Raw genomic sequence first — 20,220 nt, forward strand, 5'->3', positions numbered from 1 at the left:
AAAAAAAACACTTGTGTTCCTATCTTGAGGTTCATTTAGCTTAACATCACCTTATCTAGTCATATGCATATAGCTTTTGACCATTTCTGCTTATCACAGACATAGATTTACTTATTGCAAATTAGGGATACCATGGACCTATGTTTCTTTGGACTTGGCTCACGTCAGTTAATATAATTTTTTCTAAGTTTTCCATTTCATAACAAATTGGGTGATGTCATTCATTCTGATGGACGATAGAATTCCCATACACACACACACACACACACACACACACACACACACACACACACACACACACACACACACACAGCGTTTTTTGATATATTCATCTACTTAGGGGCATCGGGGTTGGTTATATATCTTACCTATGGTAAATAATGCTGCAATAAACATATTTGTGCTGGTAGTTTTAGTATGGTCTTGTTTGTAATCATTTGGGTGAATGCCCAAAAGTGGGATTTCTGGGTCATAGGGGAGCTGTATTTGGAATCTTTTGAGGAACTTCCATACTGCTTTCCAAGTGGTTGAACAAGTTTATACTCCCACCAAGAATGCAATAAGGTTCCCTTCTGGCCACATCCCCTCCAGCATCTGTTGTAAAAATTTGGAATGCTTCACGAATTTGCATGTCATCCTTACCCAGGGGCCAAGCTATTCTTCTCAACAGAGAAACCGCAGATTTAAACAACTGCTTAGATCAATTAGATTTAACAGACGCCTGCTGCATATTTCACCCAGCAGCATCAGAATATACTTTTTCTCAGCAGCACATGGAACATATTCCAAAATAGACCACATTTTAGGCCACAAAGCAAACTTGTCCAAATTCAGATACATTGAAGTTATACCTTGAATTCTTTCAGACCACAAGGGAGTAAAATTAGAACTCAACACCAAAAGCCACCAAAGAAAGTCCGGTAACATATGGAGGCTGAAAAAGACACTGCTGAAACACAAGTGGGTCGTGGAAGAGATTAGAAAGGAAATTCAAATGTTCATGATATTCAACAAAAATGAGCACACAAATCACCAGCTCCTCTGGGACACAGCAAAGGCAGTACTCAGGGGCAAGTTTATAGCTTTGAGTTCTTACATCATTATATTGCAGAGATCTGAAACCAACAATTTAATGAGACAACTGAGCCTCCTTTAAATAGAGCAGCAAGATAAACCCTCATCTAGTAGACAAAAAGAAATAGTTAAAATTAAATCAGAATTAAATGTATTAGAATCCACAAAAAAAACATACAAAAAAATCAACAAAACAAAGAGTTGCTTCTTCAAAAAAATTAACAAAATTGAAAGACCCTTAGCAAATCTTATGAGAAAAAGAAGAGAACACACCCAAATAAATAAACTCAGAGATGCGAATGGAAATATCACCACAGAAACAACCAAGATTCAAAACATTATAAGGGAATACTTCTCAACACTATGTGCTAATAAGTTTGAGAAGTTGGCAGAAATATTGACATGCCAAAACTAAACCAAGATGAGTTACACCATCTTAACAGGCCCATATCAAGCATTGAAATACAGCAATAAGAGACCTGCCGGGGAGTTCCGGGAAGATGGCGGAGGAGAAGCTGGAATCTGAACAAGCTCTCCCATAGAAAGCAGTTTTAGAGTTCCAGTGAACAGTCCTAAGCCAGAGAATCACACCAAGTGTGCCATCACAGGACAGAGAGTTAGATAAGACAGGGGAAGCCAAGACAAGGAGACACATCTGAGCGCCTGCCAGCAGCCGCCGCGGCGGCGGCAGGGTCGTAGCGGCCACCACAGCCGTGGCCATACCTGAGCGCTCACACAGAGAGTCCGGGACTAAGGAGCCAGACGCAGTGGGCAAGAGGATTCTACTCAACACCAGCAAGAACCGACAAGGAGCGGACATCTTCATCCTGCAGTTTGCAGACCAGAGACGACCCAGGATCCAAGACTCGGCGTGAGTAGAAGCCCGACGTCCTCACTCCTTCTCAGGGAGCAGAGGAGGGAAGGCCACCCCTCCCCCCCCAGCACTGGTGATCTCCATCTTGGATACCGACAAAGCTCGGAGGAGCTGCTAGCTCCAACTCAGGCCTTGGAATAAAATGAGTCATTTAACAGGTCACAAGAACTTAACGGCGAAGTGACCTGCCAGACTCAGCTCCATCCAGGGAAAAGTCACCCAGCTCAGGCACCAGCCATTGGAGTGGCTTTCCTCACTGGGTAACCAGAGCCAGAGGCTGCCCCTCCCTCTAGCAGCCTCAACAATCAATTGAAAAACAGAAACCCTGAGAATGGCTCCAGGGTGGGCTCTGTGAATTTTTCACAAAATAGCCCCAGGGAAAAGCTACTGTTTGTTGAAAGGCCTCAACTCTACCAGAACCTAGCCTCATCACCCCTCTTTTGTGATTCTCAAAGCAGATAACCCTCCAATTAAACTAACCTGGGAGGGGGATCTCAAAATTTTGGGTAAAGCAGAGCATTTTTCTGCCTGTTCGAACAAACTGACTTAAGAAACCAATCAAGCCACAGGACCTCAAGCTGACCAGAGACTCCAACAAGAGGCTGGTTACAGACAAAAGGGAGATACAGGATTCTTCCCACCCCTCCCAAAAAAATCAAAAAAAAAATCAAAGAACTTTTTTTTCTTCTTTTCTTTTTTCTTTTTTTTTTTGGTACCTTATATATATAAAAATTTTTTTTTCCTTTTCTAAAACTTTTATTAATCTTTAATTTTTGCCTTTTTTGAAAAAATAATTGTTTTCCAGTAACTTTTTTTTCCCTCTTATAATTTTTATTTTAGGAATACGTGAATGTACGTTTTCCTTTCTTTTCTTGTCTTCTCTCTCTTTTTCTTTCTTTCTTAATTATCTTTTTGTTTTTTGTCTAGCTCTACTGAACTTCTGATCTTTTTTTTTCTCCCTTTCTTATCCTTTTCACCTTTTCCTTTCTTTTGTTCTTCTGTCTCTGACTTAACTCTTGTCCTGCACATCCTCAGATAAACCCATAGTTAACTAGTAGACCCTATCCCCCATTGTGTACACACTTAATCCACAAATTTATTACTCAATCCAAAACCTCTGAGACTTAAATTCCTTAATAGCAGTACTACCTCTTTATACCTATATAATATTTTAAGCATTTTTTAAGTTTTTACATCTCCTCTAACTCCCTCCTGTTTTCTCATTATATTCACATTCCTCTCTAAATAGATGGTCTTTCAATCTCAATAACTATATTAATTTTTACGTTTCTAATTTTTTTTCTGGTCTCTTTTCATTTCCCTTTCCCTTTCTTCTTTTTCTCTCCCTCTCTACTTGCATCCTACCCAACCTATTTCCTGCATTGAGATTAGGACATAGTTAACTCTCCCTGTGCCTCCCCACACCAATCTATTCCTAATTTTTACCCACATCTCTCCCTAACCCTAAAAATTTCTGGTTTTCCAAATTCTTCTCTGCGGTTCGAAGCCCATTAACATATAGTTGTTTGATGTTGAATAGATGTGTCTGTTGAACTAGATTGTACCTGTAGACTATTGACTGTATAAATGCAAACGTTGGTTGATGGTTGCCTTAAGATAGTGTTCTAGCACAAAACTGGTGCTATTTTCATCTCAAATGGGCAGAGTAAGCCGGAAAAACACAAGAAAAATGGCAAATCCGGGTATCTCAATTCCCAATCTTGATAATCAGGGGTCAGATCAGATAATGAACAATCCAGAGGAGAGTTCCCAAATAGCTCTACAAACACTGGTGGCAAACATGATAAATGAGAAGTTTGATAACTTACAAAGGACTCTGTATGAGCATGATAGGGAGAGAGAGGAGGCATCCCAAAAGTCTATACAGGAATATCATAAGCGTGAGGAAGCTACTCAAAAACTGATACAGGATTTGCGTGAACAACTTGAGAATACTCAAAGAGAAAGGGAGGAATGGCGTGAGCAGGCTGAGAACACTCAAAGAGAACTGCAGGAATCCCACGAATGGGAGGAAAGAGAACTGCAGGAATCCCACAAACGGGAGGAAGCTAATCAAAGAGTAATTCAGGAACTGAGAGAACAGGTAGAGAACACACAAAGATCACTAAAGGCATTCATGGAATCCATTAACAAAGAGCTGAAGGAAGTCAGGGAGACCACAAAAGGAATGCTGAATGGAACCCAACAGAAGGAATGGGAGTCCAAAGAAACCATAACCAATCAACTAAGTGATTTGAGAACAAACACTGAACACCAAATTAAGGAAGTAAAGAAATTCATACAAGACCTAAAACAGAGCTTCAAGAAAGAACTTGAAGCCGTCAAAGCTGACCAACTAGAAGGAAAAGAGATAAAAAACAAAGTAGAGAGTCTTGACAACAGGTTAGACCATGCAGAAGATCGAATCTCAGGGATTGAAGACAGCCTAGATATTATAGAGAAAGAACATACAACCATCCAAGACAAGTCCAAGAAGTATGATAGATCTATCCAACACCTGGAAGACACCATCAGAAGGCCTAATCTAAGGATAATGGGTGTAGAGGAGCACCTAGAAACAGAAGTTAATGGTCTAGGAAATTTGTTTAACAGGATCCTAGCAGAGAACTTCCCAAACATACAAAAAGATAGGCCTATTCAGATACAAGAAGCTTTTAGAACCCCAAATAGACCAGACCAGAATAGGACATCCCACCGTCACATTATAATCCACACAGGATCAACTCAGACCAAGGAAAAGAAGCTTAAAGCTGTCAAGGAGAAAAGGTTAATCACCTATAAAGGGAAAACAATTAGAATCACCTCAGATTTCTCAGCAGAGACAATCAAAGCAAGAAGAGCCTGGAATGATGTATGCCATGCCCTAAAAACAAACAACTATCAACCAAGAATACTGTACCCAGCTAAACTCTCCTTCATAACTGAAGGCCAAATAAAAACCTTCCATAGCAAAGAAAAATTGAAACAATACATCTCCACCAAACCAGCCCTACAAAAGATTCTTAAAGATGTCCTACACATAGAAAACCAACAAGACCGCAATAAAGGCCAAGAAACTGCCCCCAAACTGAGAATCCAAGAACCATAGGAAGAACCCAGTTTTCGCAGCCCCCAAGAAGGTGGATAACATGGCAGTAACTCTCAAATACCTCTCAGTTCTATCTCTTAACGTTAACGGACTGAACTCTCCAATTAAGCAACATAGAATGTCTAATTGGATTAAAAAACAAGACCCTTCTATCTGCTGCCTGCAGGAGTCACATCTTGCCGGTAAAAACAAACCCATTTTCAATGTTAAAGGCTTGAACAAAATCTACCAAGCAAACGGTCCCCATAAACAGGCGGGAGTTGCAATCCTAATATCAGATAAAATAGTCTTCAAATTAAAATTCGTGAGAAGAGATAAAGAAGGTCGCTACATACTAATTAAAGGATCTCTCCTTCAGGAGGATATTACAATTCTAAATATCTATTCGCCAAACAATGGAGAACCCAAATTTATCAAAGAAACACTACATTCCTTCAAAACCCATATAGATCCAAAGACATTAATTGTTGGGGATTTTAACACTCCACTCTCCCCACTAGATAGATCAACTCGGCAAAAACTCAACAGAGAAACCGCAGATCTAAACAGCTGCATAGATCAACTAGACTTAACAGACATCTACCGAACATTTCACCCAGCAGCATCAGAATACACGTTTTTCTCAGCAGCACATGGAACGTTTTCTAAAATAGACCACATTTTAGGCCACAAAGCAAACTTGTCTAAATTCAGAAACATTGAAGTTATACCTTGCATTCTCTCTGAACACAAGGGAATAAAATTAGAACTCAACACCAAAAGCCACCAAAGAAAGTCCGGTATCACATGGAGGCTGAACAACACACTGCTGAATCAAGAGTGGGTCATGGAAGAGATTAGAAAGGAAATTCAAATGTTCATGCTATTCAACAAAAATGAACACACAAATTACCAGCTCCTCTGGGACACAGCAAAGGCAGTACTCAGAGGCAAGTTTATAGCTCTGAGCTCCTACATCAACAAATTGGAGAGATCTGAAACTAGCAATTTAATGACACATCTAAAAATCCTTTAAAGAGCAGCAAGATAAACCCCAATCCAGTGGACAGAAAGAAATAATTAAAATTAAATCAGAATTAAATGAATTAGAATCCAAAAAAACTATAGAAAGAATCAACAAAAAAAAGAGTTGGTTCTTCGAAAAACTTAACAAAATTGACAGACCCTTAGCAAATATTATCCGAAAAAGAAGAGAACACACCCAAATTAATAAACTCAGAGATGAGAATGGAAACATCATCTCGGAAACAACCAAGATTCAGAACATTATAAGGGAATATTCTCAAAAATTTATGCTAATAAGTTTGAGAACTTGACAGAAATGGACCTTTTCCTAGCAAATATTGACATGCCAAAACTAAACCAAGATGAGTTAAACCAGCTTAACAGGCTCATATCAAGCATTGAAATAGAAACAGCAATAAGAGACCTCCCAGCTAAGAAAAGTCCAGAACCAGATGGTTTTACAGCGGAATTTTACAAGGCCTTCAAAGCAGGGCTCACACCAATACTCCTCCAACTCTTCAATGAAATTGAAATAGAAAGCTCACTACCGAACACATTCTATGAAGCCATCATAACCCTCATCCCAAAACCAGGCAGGGACTCATCAAAGAAAGAGAACTATAGACCCATTTCTTTGATGAACATTGATGCAAAACTTCTCAACAAAATTTTGGCCAATCGACTTCAACAATTCATCCAAAAAATCATACACCACGATCAAACAGGATTCATTTCAGGGATGCAAAGCTGGTTCAATATACGCAAATCAATTAATATTATTCATCACATCAACAGGAGCAAGAATAAGAACCACATGGTTATCTCAATAGATGCAGAAAAAGCATTTGACAAGATCCAACACCCCTTTATGATGAAGGTTTTGGAAAAATTAGGAATCCATGGAACATTCCTCAATACAATAAAGGCTGTATATGACAAACCTACAGCCAGCATTATACTCAATGGTGAAAAACTAAAGCCATTTCCTCTTAACTCAGGAACAAGACAAGGATGCCCACTCTCTCCACTTCTCTTCAATCTAGTATTAGAATGCCTAGCTACAGCAATAAGACAAGATGCAGACATAAAGGGGATCCAAATAGGGAAAGAAGAAATAAAACTCTCCCTCTTGGCAGATGACATGGTCTTGTATTCAAAGAATCCCATAGACTCCACTCCCAAATTACTCAAGCTGATTCAAAACTTTGGCAAAGTAGCAGGTTATAAAATTAACCGCCAAAAATCAATGGCTTTTCTGTATGCCAACAATGAGAAAAGTGTGGCTGAAATTAGGAAAGCAACTCCATTTGTAATAGTCCCACAAAAAATAAAATACCTAGGAATTAACTTAATTAAAGAAGTGAAGGACCTCTATGATGAAACCTTTAAAATCTTGAAAAAGGAAATCAACACAGAACTTAAAAAATGGCAAAACCTCCCATGCTCCTGGATTGGAAAGATTAACATCGTGAAAATGGCAATACTTCCCAATGCTATCTACAAATTCAACGCAATACCTATCCAAATTCCAACCTCATTCTTCAAGGAAATAGAAGAGGCAATCCAAAAATTCATATGGAACAATAAAAGACCCCGAATAGCAAAAACACTCCTGAATGGAAACAACACTGCTGGAGGAATATCAATACCAAACTTCAAGCTCTACTATAAAGCCATAGTAATCAAAACAGCTTGGTATTGGCATAAGAACAGACATCAGGACCAATGGAATAGAACTGAAAACCCAGAAATGAACCTACAGACCTATAGCCATCTAATCTTCGATAAGGGAGCTAAAGCAATAGAATGGAAGAAAGACAATCTCTTCAGTAAATGGTGATGGCAAAATTGGTTAACTACATGTAGAAAACTTAAGCTAGATCCTTATATATCACCCTGCACCAGAATCAACTCCAAATGTATCAAAGACCTTGAACTCAAAGCAGACACTCTGAAAACATTACAGGATGGAATAGGAGAAACCCTAGGTCTCCTTGGCTCAGGCCGAAATTTTCTGAATAGAGACCCGGAAACACAACAAATCAAAGAAAGGTTGGACAAATGGGATTGCATAAAGTTGCAGAGCTTCTGCAGGGTAAATGACATAGCTAGCAAGATCAATAGAAAGCCCACAGTTTGGGAGAAGATCTTTACTAGTCATACAACGGACAAGGGTCTCATATCTAAAATATACTTGGAACTCAAAAAATTAAACCCCCCAACAACAAATCCTCAAAGAAACTACTGCCCAGTAAATAAGTGGGCGAAAGACTTAAAGAGAAACTTCTCTGAAGAAGAAAGAAGGATGGCCAATAGACACATGAAGAAATGTTCAACATCCCTAGCCATAAAAGAAATGCAAATCAAAACAACATTGAGATATCACCTCACTCCAGTTAGAACGGCAAAAATCAAGAACTCTAACAACAACAGATGCTGGAGGGGATGTAGACAGAAAGGTACCTTACTTCATTGTTGGTGGGAATGTAAACTTGTTCATCCACTTTGGAAAGCAGTATGGAGGTTCCTCAAAAGACTTAACATAGAGCTCCCCTATGACCCAGCAATCCCACTTTTGGGCATTTACCCTAATGTTTACAAACAAGACCACACTAAAGCTACCAGCACAACTATGTTTATTGCAGCATTATTTACCATAGCTAAGATATGGAACCAACCTAGATGCCCCTCAGTACATGAATGGATCAAGAAAATGTGGTATATATACACAATGGAATTCTATGCCTCCATCAGAAAGAATGACATTGCCCCATTTGTTAGGAAATGGAAAAACTTGGAAAAAATTATATTAAGTGAAGTAAGCTAGGCCCAAAGAAACGTAGGTCCCATGGTTTCCCTTATTTGTAATATCTAGTATATGTATGAGTCAAGCGGAAAAGTCAGATAATGTGATGTCAGGAAAATGTACCCTTAGATGTGTATTTTAATGTTTTTTTCTTTCATGCATGTGTTTCTAACACATTTATAAGATTATCTCTTTGTTGCTTTGTATGTCCCTCCCCCACAGTATAACCCCTGCTTTCACTATATTTGATGTCAGTATAACTTGTGGAGGAGATGGGGAAAAACCAGTTGTTTAAAGATACAGCTGGACCTGTTGCAACAATGAGAAGTACAAGTTGTCATGTCCAAAACGAGCTTTACAACGTTGGTGCGGGGTGGGGGGAGGGAAGGGGGGGAAGGCGGAGAAGGAGAAGGATTGGGATTAGGGGGGAGGGGGGAGGCTGGGAATGGATGTGAAGGGTAAACAAAGGAGGAGGCTGCAATGCTTGGTAAGAAATGTACGCATTATCCTGCCCATGTAACTGTAACTCCTCTGTACAGTATGTTCACAAATAAAATTAAATTAAATTAAAAAAAAAAGAGACCTCCCATCTAAGAAAAGCCCAGGACCAGAGGGTTTTACAGGAGAATTCAACAAGCCCTTCAAAGCAGAGCTCATACCAATACTCCTCCAACTTTTCAATGAAATTGAAAGAGAAAGTTCACTATCGAATTCATTCTATGAAGCCATCATAAACCTCATCAAATAAACAGGCAGGGGCTCATCAAAGAAAAAGAACTATGGACCCATTTCTTTGATGAACATTGATGCGAAACTTCTCAACAAAATTTTGGCCAATTGATTTTAACAATTCATCCATTCAAAAAGGATTCATTTCAGGGATGCAAAACTGCTTCAATATACGCAAATCAAATAATATAATTCATCACATCAACAACAGCAAGGATAAGAACCACATGGTTATCTAAATAGATGCAGAAAAAGCATTTGACAAGATCCAACAGCCCTTTATGATGAAAGTTCTGGAAAAATTAGGAATCCATGGAACATTCCTCAATACAATAAAGGTTGTATATAAGAAACCTACAGCCAGCATTATACTCAATGGTGAAAAACTAAAGCCATTTCCTTTTAAGTCAGGACCAAGACAAGGAATGTCCACTCTCTCCACTTCTCTTCAATCTAGGATTAGAATGCCTAGCTACAGTGAAAGAAAAGAAGCAAACATACAGGGAATCCAACTAGGGAAAGAAGAAGTAAAACTCTCCCTCTTTGCAGATGACATGGTCTTGTATTTAAAGAATCCCAGAGAATCCACTCCCAAATGACTCAAGTTGATTCAAAACTTTGGCAAAGTAGCATGATATAAAATTAACTCTCAAAATTCCATGGCTTTTCTGTATGCCAACAATAAGAAAAATGTGGCTGAAATTAGGAAAGCAACACCATTCGTAATAACCCCACAAATAATAAAGTACCTAGGAATTAACTTAACCAAAGAAGTGAAGGACCTCTATGCTGAAAACTTTAAAAACTTGAAAAAGGAAATCAAAACAGAACTTAGAAAGTGGCAAAATCTCCCATGCTCCTGTATTAGAAAGATCAATATCGTGAAAATGGGAATAATTCCCATGGCTATCTACAAATTCAATGTGATACCTATCAATATTCCAACCTCATTCTTCAAAGAAATTGAAGTGGCTATCCAAAAATCCATAAGGAACAATAAAAGACACCAAATAGCAAAAACGAAGCTCAACAGAAAGAACAGTGCTGGAGAAATATCAATACCAAATTTCAAACTCAACTACAAACCCATAGTGATCAAAACAGCTTGGTACCTGCACAAGAATAGACCTCAGGACCAAAGGAATAGAATGGAAAACCCAGAAATGAACCCACAGACCAATAGTCATCTAATCTTTGAAAAGGGAGCTAAAAAAATAGAATGGAAGAAAGAGAGCCTCTTCAGTAAATTGCACAGGCAAAGTTGGTTAACTACTTGTAGAAAACTAAATCTAGAACCTTATATACCACCCTGCACCGGAATCAACTCCAAATGTATCAAAGACCTTGGAGTCAAAGCAGACACTCTGATAAGGGTACATGATGGAATAGAAGAAACCATAGGTCTCCTTGGCCAGGCCGAAAGTTTCTTAATAGAGACTCAGAAACAGAACACATCAAAGAAAGTTGGACAAATGGGATTGCATGAAATTACAGAGCTTCTACATGGCAAAAGACATAGCTAGCAAAATCAATAGAAAGTCCACAGATTTGGAGAAGATCTTCAATAGTCATAAAAAGGACAAAGGTCTCATATCTAAATTATACCTGGAACTCAAAAAATTAAATCCCCCAACAACAAATCTTCAAAGAAACAACTGCCCAAAAAATAAGTGGGCTAGAGACTTAAGGAGAAACTTCTCTGAAGAGGAAAGAAGGATCGCCAATAGACACATGAAGAAATGCTCAACCTCCCTAGCCATAAAAGAAATGCAAATCAAAACACCATTGGGATACCAGCTCACTCCAGTTAGAATGGCTAAATTCAAGAACTCTAATAACAACAGATGCTGGAGGGGATGTGGACAGAAGGGAACCTTCCTGCATTGTTGGTGGGAGTTTAAAACTTGTTCAACCACTTTGGAAAGCAATATGGAGGTTCCTCAAAAGACTCCACATAGAGCTCCTCTATGATCCAGCAATCCCACTATTGGGCATTTACCCAAATGTTTACAAACAAGACCACACTAAAGTTATCAGCACAACTATGTTCATTGCAGCATTATTTACTATAGCTAAGATATGGAACCAACCCAGATGCCCCTCAGTAGATGAATGGATCAAGAAAATGTGGTAAGTATACACAATGGAATTCTATCCCTCCATCAGAAAGAATAACATTGCCCCATTTGTCAGGAAATGAAAAGGCTTGGAAAAAATTATATTACGTGAAGTAAGCCAGGCCCAAAGAAACATAGGTCCCACGGTATCCCTTATTTGCAATATCTAGTATATGACTGAGTCAAGCAGAAATGTTCAGATAAGTTGATGTTAGGGAAATGAACCCTAATATATGTATTCAAATGTTTTTTTTTCTTTCATGTGGTTGTTTCTAACACAATGATAAGATTATTTTTTTGTTGCTATGTATGTCCCTCTCCCACAGTATACCCCCTGCTTTCACTGTATTTGATGTCGGTATAATTTGTGGAGGGGAAGGGGAAAACAAATCGTTTAAATATGGATACAGGTGGACCCATTGCAACAATGAGATGTACAAGTTATTATGTTGAAAACGAACTTTACAACTTTGTTGCAGGATGCGGTGGGAGGGGGAGCAGGGAGTATTGTGTGGGGGGGGCGAGGGGACAATGGGAAGGAATGGGAAGGGGAAATAAAGGAGGAGGCTACAAAGCTTGATAAGAAATGTACTCAATATCTTGCCCATGTAATTGTAACCCCTCTGTACAGTATTTTCACAACTATATATATATATATATATATATATATATATATATATATATATATATATATCATATTAAAATATTGTACTCATTGGTTCTGGGAAGGTGGCTCAGTGGTAGAGCACTTGCCTTGCATGCGTGTGGCCCTGGGTTCAATTCCTCAGCACCACATAAGCAAAAAGAAAAAAAGCTGGAAGTGGGGCTGGGGCTCAAGTGGTAGAGCACTAGCCTTGAGCTGAATAGCTGAGGGACAGCACCCAGGCCCAGAGTTCAGGCCCCACGACCGGACACGCTTCCCCCCAAAAAGATATGTACTCATTATCTTGGCCATGTAATTGTAACCCTTTTGTACAGTATTTTCACACACACAAAAAAAAGATGTAACTTATTCAGTTCGGAATATAGTGAATGAGGAGATGAAGAGAAATAGTTTGGAGTAAATATGTTCAAATACTTTATAACTTAGTATGATCACATAATAAAATTTAAGTATAAAAATAGGGTAATATAATTAATAAAAGGAATAAAATTTAACAAGCTACACTAAGTACACATATGTGTATAACACAATTAAAAATACTTTGTGAAATTAAAATTTCTAATAAATAGACAAAAATTCGTTCCAGTTATTATAGATTCATATGTTAATATCTTTTTTTTCAGTTAATTCCTTGACGAAGTAAAAGGAGAAATATATTTTGCTCATTTAGAAAGACAATCTTGTCCAATTAGCATTAGAGTATTTTAGTTAATGACTGTAAATGTGAAATTTTTCTATCAACCTAATTATTATATTAGAATATTTTCAATGTATTCTTCAAAATATTATCTCTGTAGGTATATACTTTTGCTATTTATTTAATGTTTTCTTACTAAATTGATATATGCCATTTTCTGAATGTAGTTTGGTGTATGCAACTAAGATATATTATACCTGATCTGGAAATCAATTATTCAGTTTTTTTTAAATAAAAAATGCTTATAGTGAAATAAAGAGGTAAATCCAAATTATGTATATTTGAAGACAATGCTTGGTTAGTCCTCTTCTCACATTACCCATTCCCTTCTTGAGAATAATACACATTGTAAGGAAATGTTTAGAATGTTTTGGAGAAATAGTTTGACTTTAAACCAGTGATTTACTACATGCTTCATTTTGTTTACTTTATATCCAGAAAAGCTAAATTCTTTTTTTAATTTTTTTTTGTGAAAATACTGTACAGAGGGTTTACAATTACATGGGCAAGATAATGAGTACATTTCTTATCAAGCATTGTAGCCTCCTCCTTTGTTTCCCCTTCCCATCCCTTCCCATCCTCCCCTCGCCCCCCCCCCCGCCCAATCCTCCCCGCTCCCCTTTCCCCCCCTACACCAAAGTTGTAAAGTTCATTTTCGATATAATGACTTGTACATCTCATTTATGCAATGGGTCTACCTGTATCCATATTTAAACGATTTGTTTTTCCCCTTCCCCTCCACAAATTATACCGACATCAAATACAGTGAATGCAGAAAAGCTAATTTCTTACCTTATCATTTTCCTTAGGCTTTACACTAAGGTTTAATCTCTGATAGGTGACAGATAAAGGTGACACTTTTTAAAAATTGCTAAATTTAGGCTGAGGAATCTAGGTACAAGTATACTCATGCAGATAGGCCTCATCAGTCATGAGACCATGATATCAAAATGTTAACCTATGCTTACTGGAGTCATGTTTATGAGATTCTGTGTATTATAAACAGTGATTATGAGCATTTGTTTTGTAATCAACATCATTTAATGGGTTAGGAAATGAAGTGAGACATTATACTCAGAACTAAATTGAAGGAGGAATACAAAATTTGTTAATGATATACACTTAACACAATGTTTTAAAAATTCAAGCCAAAGGAAATAATTTGTAAAAAAAATCAACATTTACAATAAATACAGAATCAGTATGACTGATTTATTTTTTTATCCAGGTTGCCATATGGCTTGCATGATGACTTTTCTGATTATATGTTTAGTTAGGTCTTGATATTTAGTTGGTGAAGTTATGTTCTTTCATATATTCATTTGTCAGATCAAAGAGTAAATGAATTCCATGCCAGAGCCAACATCCATAATAATGTTATAGTTGTATCCTGCTACTTTGCCAAACTTTCAAATCAGCTCGAGTATCTTGAGTCTTTTCTCAATCTCACTAAATAGGTATGCAATTTTGTCAGCACTAGAAATATTTTGACCACCATTTATTAAAATTATATTTTCCAGAAGCTACTATTCTCTTTTCATGAGATTTTTAATTTCATTTATATAATGTGCTGATGTTTTCCTTTAGATAACCCTTGTTCAGTCTTCTACAAACAGTGTAATTTAGAGTAGGTTTAAACTAGGTAAACTCATGTAAACTGCTCAGATTCTATTACTTGCATATTTTGTCCTTGTTAAATCAGTGGTATTTAGTTCCCAATATGGATACTATTGGACTTATTCATTGCATTTATGAATATTTTAAGTATGTCATGATTTTTGTGATTTAATACCTTAGCATTTTTTCTTTTAAATATGTGCAGATCTTACTTCATATACAGTTACATTTGTTTTCAACAATTTGATCCATTAAAGGGATTTGCTATATTAGGTTCAACCAGATGAATTTAATTACAAATTAACACAACCTTATTTATGAGAGACAGTTATCCTTATAGCTCTACTCAAATTAACATGTATTTGAGGTTTGTGTACTTAAAAAATCTGTACATAATATGTTTTTGTTCCTGGGGGAGTTCCACTTTCTTGGTTGTTTCTCCAGCTGTGGTGACTGCAACATATGTGTGCATTTTATTTCAATTGTTTTGTGTTTATATTTTGTTTCATATAAGAGAAAGTACAAATAAAATCAGTGATTTAGAACTTTTTCAAATAGAATTCTACGAGAGACACTTGAATTTCTATGACAACTGGGAATGGCCAGGTCTTAGTGGGGAGTAGCAAAACAACAGAGACATTGTTGGATGTGAGTTGAATTCTTCTTCCTTTTGCCTATTTCCAATGATATTACTTCAAAGTCTTTAGTGAAAAGAAAATAATTTTGTCTGTATGAACTCAGAATATTTGGTTTAATTGGGACACACTACACATTCATATTAGATTTTAACACTAAAATCTTTTTTTCCTTAGATTAAAAACACAGTTGTGAATTTATAATGTTAAAATAGCACTTAATAATTTAAATGAAATTGTCTAAACTATTTTCACTTCACACTATGTGCAATATAGAATGTAATAATACTGTGTAAGATAGTATGCAAAAATTGACTTTGTGCAAAGTGAATGATAGTGGATTTTTGTGAGATACTGAGTAATAGTAAAAATTATATTTGCATCTATTAAAAAATCCCAGTTACATATAAAAATAACTCATAGCTATAAATTAATACTGAAAAAATAAGATTGTTTATTGGAAAAAGCCAGAAATTTCAATAAGCTTGCTTTTTTAAAATTGACTTGGATCTGGGCTTTGGTGGCTCATGCCTGTAATCATATCGACTCAGGACTCTGAAATCTGAGGATAGTGGTTGAAAGCTATATGGACAGAAAAGTCTGTGAGACTCTTATCTCCAATAAACGTCCTAAAAACCAGAAATGGCACTGTGGCTCAAGTGGTACAGTGCTAGCCTTGAGCTGAAGAGCTGAGTGACAGTGCCCAGGCCCAGAGTTCAAGCCCCACGACTGACAAAAAAAATTGGCATGGAGTTTTACTTTATTATTTCATGATTTTTATGAGTGTTTGTTCAGTGAAAATGTCATTGGTTTTTATATTTTGTGTTGGCATAAAATGAGCCTACCATTGTCTTAAATTAATCAGACAAACCCTCTGATTCTATGACAACATAAATTTTATGGCTAATGGTTAAGACCAAATTGCCTTTTTGAAAAAAAAATTTATATCACACCCCAAAAAAGAGGAACAAATGAAAATATAAGCCAAAAACGTACTCTGTAAATCTTGATGGACTAGTAGTCTGTCAGTTTGTTTTAAGTATTAATCAAAAATTGAAGTAATACTAGGTAATATTAACCCATTTAAATTTCTTCATCCTTGTCATTTAAAAAACACTTTAAAAAGAAATTCAACAGGTGGTAATAGATGAGTTTTGCAATTATGCAGTTTAATAGAGCTCTGAGTTGTGGATATAGGACATTCATCTAAGTGACTAAATATTTAAATTAAATCCCATAAAGTATATTCCTTCAATTTTCTGGCTAAAGTGTTCTACAATCTATGTATTTTTAGAAGAAATATTGTATGTTGTTTCCTTGGTGACAACGTAATTGGAAGACTAAAAGTTTTCCTATACCATGGCCACCTTAAACAGGGTGGATGTATTAGGGTTGGCAGGTAAAACTTTTGGGACAGCTTTAATGTTTGAATCTTGGAAAGGATTTGATTGGGAATTGTGGCCGACTTTCATGGTTTGTGAAGAAAAATGACAGGCCATACGAAATACTGTTATCTGCTACATTGTTATATTAGTTTTTTTCAAACACACACGTACACACATACGTACACACAGATACACACATTTGTAGTATAAAGACACACTCCGTCTGCAAGAAAATATTTTAATAGGAATTCCATAAAATATTTAGTCTGCTGAGATCTAATTAGAATTTATAGAAATATCTAGTTGCTTCCACCCCTGTACATGTCAATATCATTGGTGAAGCTGTTGCCATTTGAATTTAGAATGCCCCAGAAAGACTTTCTATTTCTTCCCAGACTCTGGAGAGTACCTAAATAGTTCTTCTGGAGATTAAGTTCTTCAGTGTGAAATCTATGAGAACATGGACTCTCGTCTACTTTCTTCTTTCATCTTTTAATCATTCTAAGTCAAAAACTTTTCTCTTTGACATACTCTCCACCTTGATATTGTCTTGTCACACCCTCCAAAGCAATAAAACCAACTAAACATACCCTGAAACCTTCAAACTTGTAAATTTGAGTAAGACTTTGTTTAATAAATGGACAATATCACTAACTATGATAGGTTATAAAGCTAACACAAGTCTAGTCTTTCTAACAATGTAGAGTTCATTATATGGTGCTCGATTATAACATATCTAACTTAATGTTTTATTTTATATTCTAGTTTCTGTTGATCCCATGGCTTAAACTCAGGGCCTGGATGGTGTTTTTGTGTTCTAGGTCAGTGCTCGACATACAATCTGAACTGGAACTCCATTTGCCCTGGTGGTTAATTAGAGATAAGTATCTAATGAACTTTTACTCAGATTGGCTTTGAACTGTGATCTTCAGATCTCAGCCTCTTAACTAGCTCAGATTACATCCTTGAACCACCAGTGCCTAGCCATGTTGCTTATTTTGTATAATTCCAATTTTCAGCACTATATAGGTGCTCTTACTGCAATAAAAAAATACCTCTGTTTTCACTGTATTTGCTATTGCTATAATTTGTGGAGGGGAAGGGAAAAACCAAATTGTTTAAATAGGGATATAAGTGGACCTAGTGCATCAATGAGATATACAAGATGTTATGTAGAAAAAGGAACTTAACAATTTTGGCTTGGGGTTTTTGGGGAGGTTGGGGAGGGGAAGATGGACAGGGGTGGTAAGGGGAAACAAAGGAGGAGGTAACAATGCTTGATAAGAAATGTACTCATTATGGGGCTGGAAGGTGGCTCAGAAGTAAAGCGTTTGCCTTGCATGCATAAGGCCCTGGGTTCGAATCCTCAGCACCACATAAACAAAAACAAAAAAGCCAGAAATGGAGCTGTGGCTCAAGTGGTGGAGCGCTAGCCTTGAGCTGAAGAGCTGATGGACAGCAAATAGACCCAGAGTTCAGGCCCCACGACTGGACCCCCTCAGTCCCCCCAAAAAAAGAAATGTACTCATTTCCTTGCCCATGTAATTGTAACCCCTCTGTACAGTATTTTCACAATAAAAAAAACTTAAAACATACTGAGGATATTTGTAAAGTATATAATGAAGGAGTTACATTCTTTACCAAACCTATGCAAAATCTATGCTAAACTATTTCTATTTCAATGTACATTTCCTGCAACCAGTTTGAAATCGTTTAATACTTGTCACACCAACTTTCTCTATACCCTACTGGAGATTTAATTGTTCATGTATGTATGTATATGTATATGTATATGTATATGTATATGTATATGTATAAGTATCTATCTATATATGTTCCAATGTGGATCATCAGAATTGAAACTTTGCTTTGTTTTACTGTTCAGCAATTAAACCTGGCCAGCTCATTCTGTAGCAATATTTGTGTTCATTCTGGTCATTCATTTATTTACCACACCATCAGCCTTCTAAAATCAGCTTCTTTTCCTGGAGAAATTACCAATCAGTCCAACCAATATACACCCAGAGCGTTTTAATAAAGCAAGCTTTAATGAAGGAAGAAAACATGAAGGGACAACTACAGAATTTCTACAGAGACCTGACATCTTTCCCATTTCTGCCTTCCTCATCATACTTAGGAAAGCATTGACGAATACTATAAATATAGTGCATTTATAACTTCAAGATCAGTGTTTTTTTTCCAACCTGAAGTCTTCTTTTCCATGATTTTTGACATAAACTTTTGGGGGATATTTTTTATTGTGATGGGATTCCATCCAAAACAATGCAATGTATGTCAAGAAAGTCAATGTTTTCAACTCAGAGTACTAAACAAAAGAGGGAAAAAATTATGGTTAGCTATATATGTTAAGCACAAATATAGGCAATATCAAGATATTTTGAAATTGTATACTTTTACTGGATAAAGTTGCTCAAACCAATAATATTACCTACTTGGAAAACAGAGATTAGAGAATTCCATCTCAAGGCAAGCCCAAACACAAAAAGAAGTTTCAGATACTCTAACCATTTGCTGGGTGCAATGTTTTATGTTTGTGTTAGGAAGACCACAGTCCAAGCATGCCCAGGCATAGTGATACTGCCTCAAAATAAGCAATCCAATTATAATCTGCAGATATGGTAGGAGTAGAGATGCTGTTTCACAAGTAAAGTGCTTTGGGTTCAATCCTCCAGTTCCTCTAGAAATTTAAGTGTGTGCCAGGGTAAGAATTTGGCATGTCTAAGGTCAAGATTTCATACTCATTTAACAAGTTCTAATAAAGCCTTTACTTTTTTTGCTATTAAAAAAATATAACCATATCTTCCATGCCACAAAAAAATGATTTCCTATTAGAGATTTTCTTTCATCCATTAAGTAATATGTTATGCGTTGGATATTGTCCCACTGAAATCATACTAAAGATCAAAAACCTACTGTCATAGAAAGTGACTGTATATAGAAACAGAATCTCAATGGTAGCATTTAAGTTGAAGTCTCCTCCAAGAGAAGCAGAAGGACTTGAATATGCCAAGGAAAGAGGACTCAGAAGAAACAAGCTCTGATCTTGGGGTTTTAGTTCCACCAACTCAGAGGAAATGTATTTACAGTGTTAATGCACTCAAGCTGTGGTAGTTTATTAATACAATTACTACCAAACATGTGTATTCTATAAGACATGAAAAGTCATTGACTGTTGGGGTCCATGACTCATCTCTATAATGATAGTGATTAAGAAGGATGAGACTTGGGGGATAATGGTTTTCTGTCTAGTAGGAAAGTTCATGAGGTTCTATCTCCAATTAACTACAAAAATTTCTGGACTGGGGCATGGTTCAAATGGAAGACTGACTACTGTTAGCAAACTGAGCATGAGTTACGTTCAAGCCCCAAATTGGGAGAAAGAAAAAGTCCTTAGAAAACTACTATGAGAAACAGAATTGTGAATAGGAAAGCAGAAATAAAATAAATAAACATATTGATACAAACAAAGCTTCCCAATATGAAATAG

At 36.7% G+C, this 20,220-nt stretch overlaps 1 pseudogene; it reads right to left on the bottom strand.

The window, feature by feature from the left end:
* Nucleotides 1–601: 601 nt before the first annotated feature.
* LOC122115560 lies at nt 602–667 on the bottom strand (annotated as a pseudogene).
* Between the last annotated feature and the right edge of the window lie 19,553 nt (nt 668–20,220).

The sequence above is a fragment of the Dipodomys spectabilis genome, unplaced genomic scaffold (assembly GCF_019054845.1).
Source record: "Dipodomys spectabilis isolate Male_0828 unplaced genomic scaffold, ASM1905484v1 ptg000121l, whole genome shotgun sequence".
NCBI lineage: Eukaryota > Metazoa > Chordata > Mammalia > Rodentia > Heteromyidae > Dipodomys > Dipodomys spectabilis.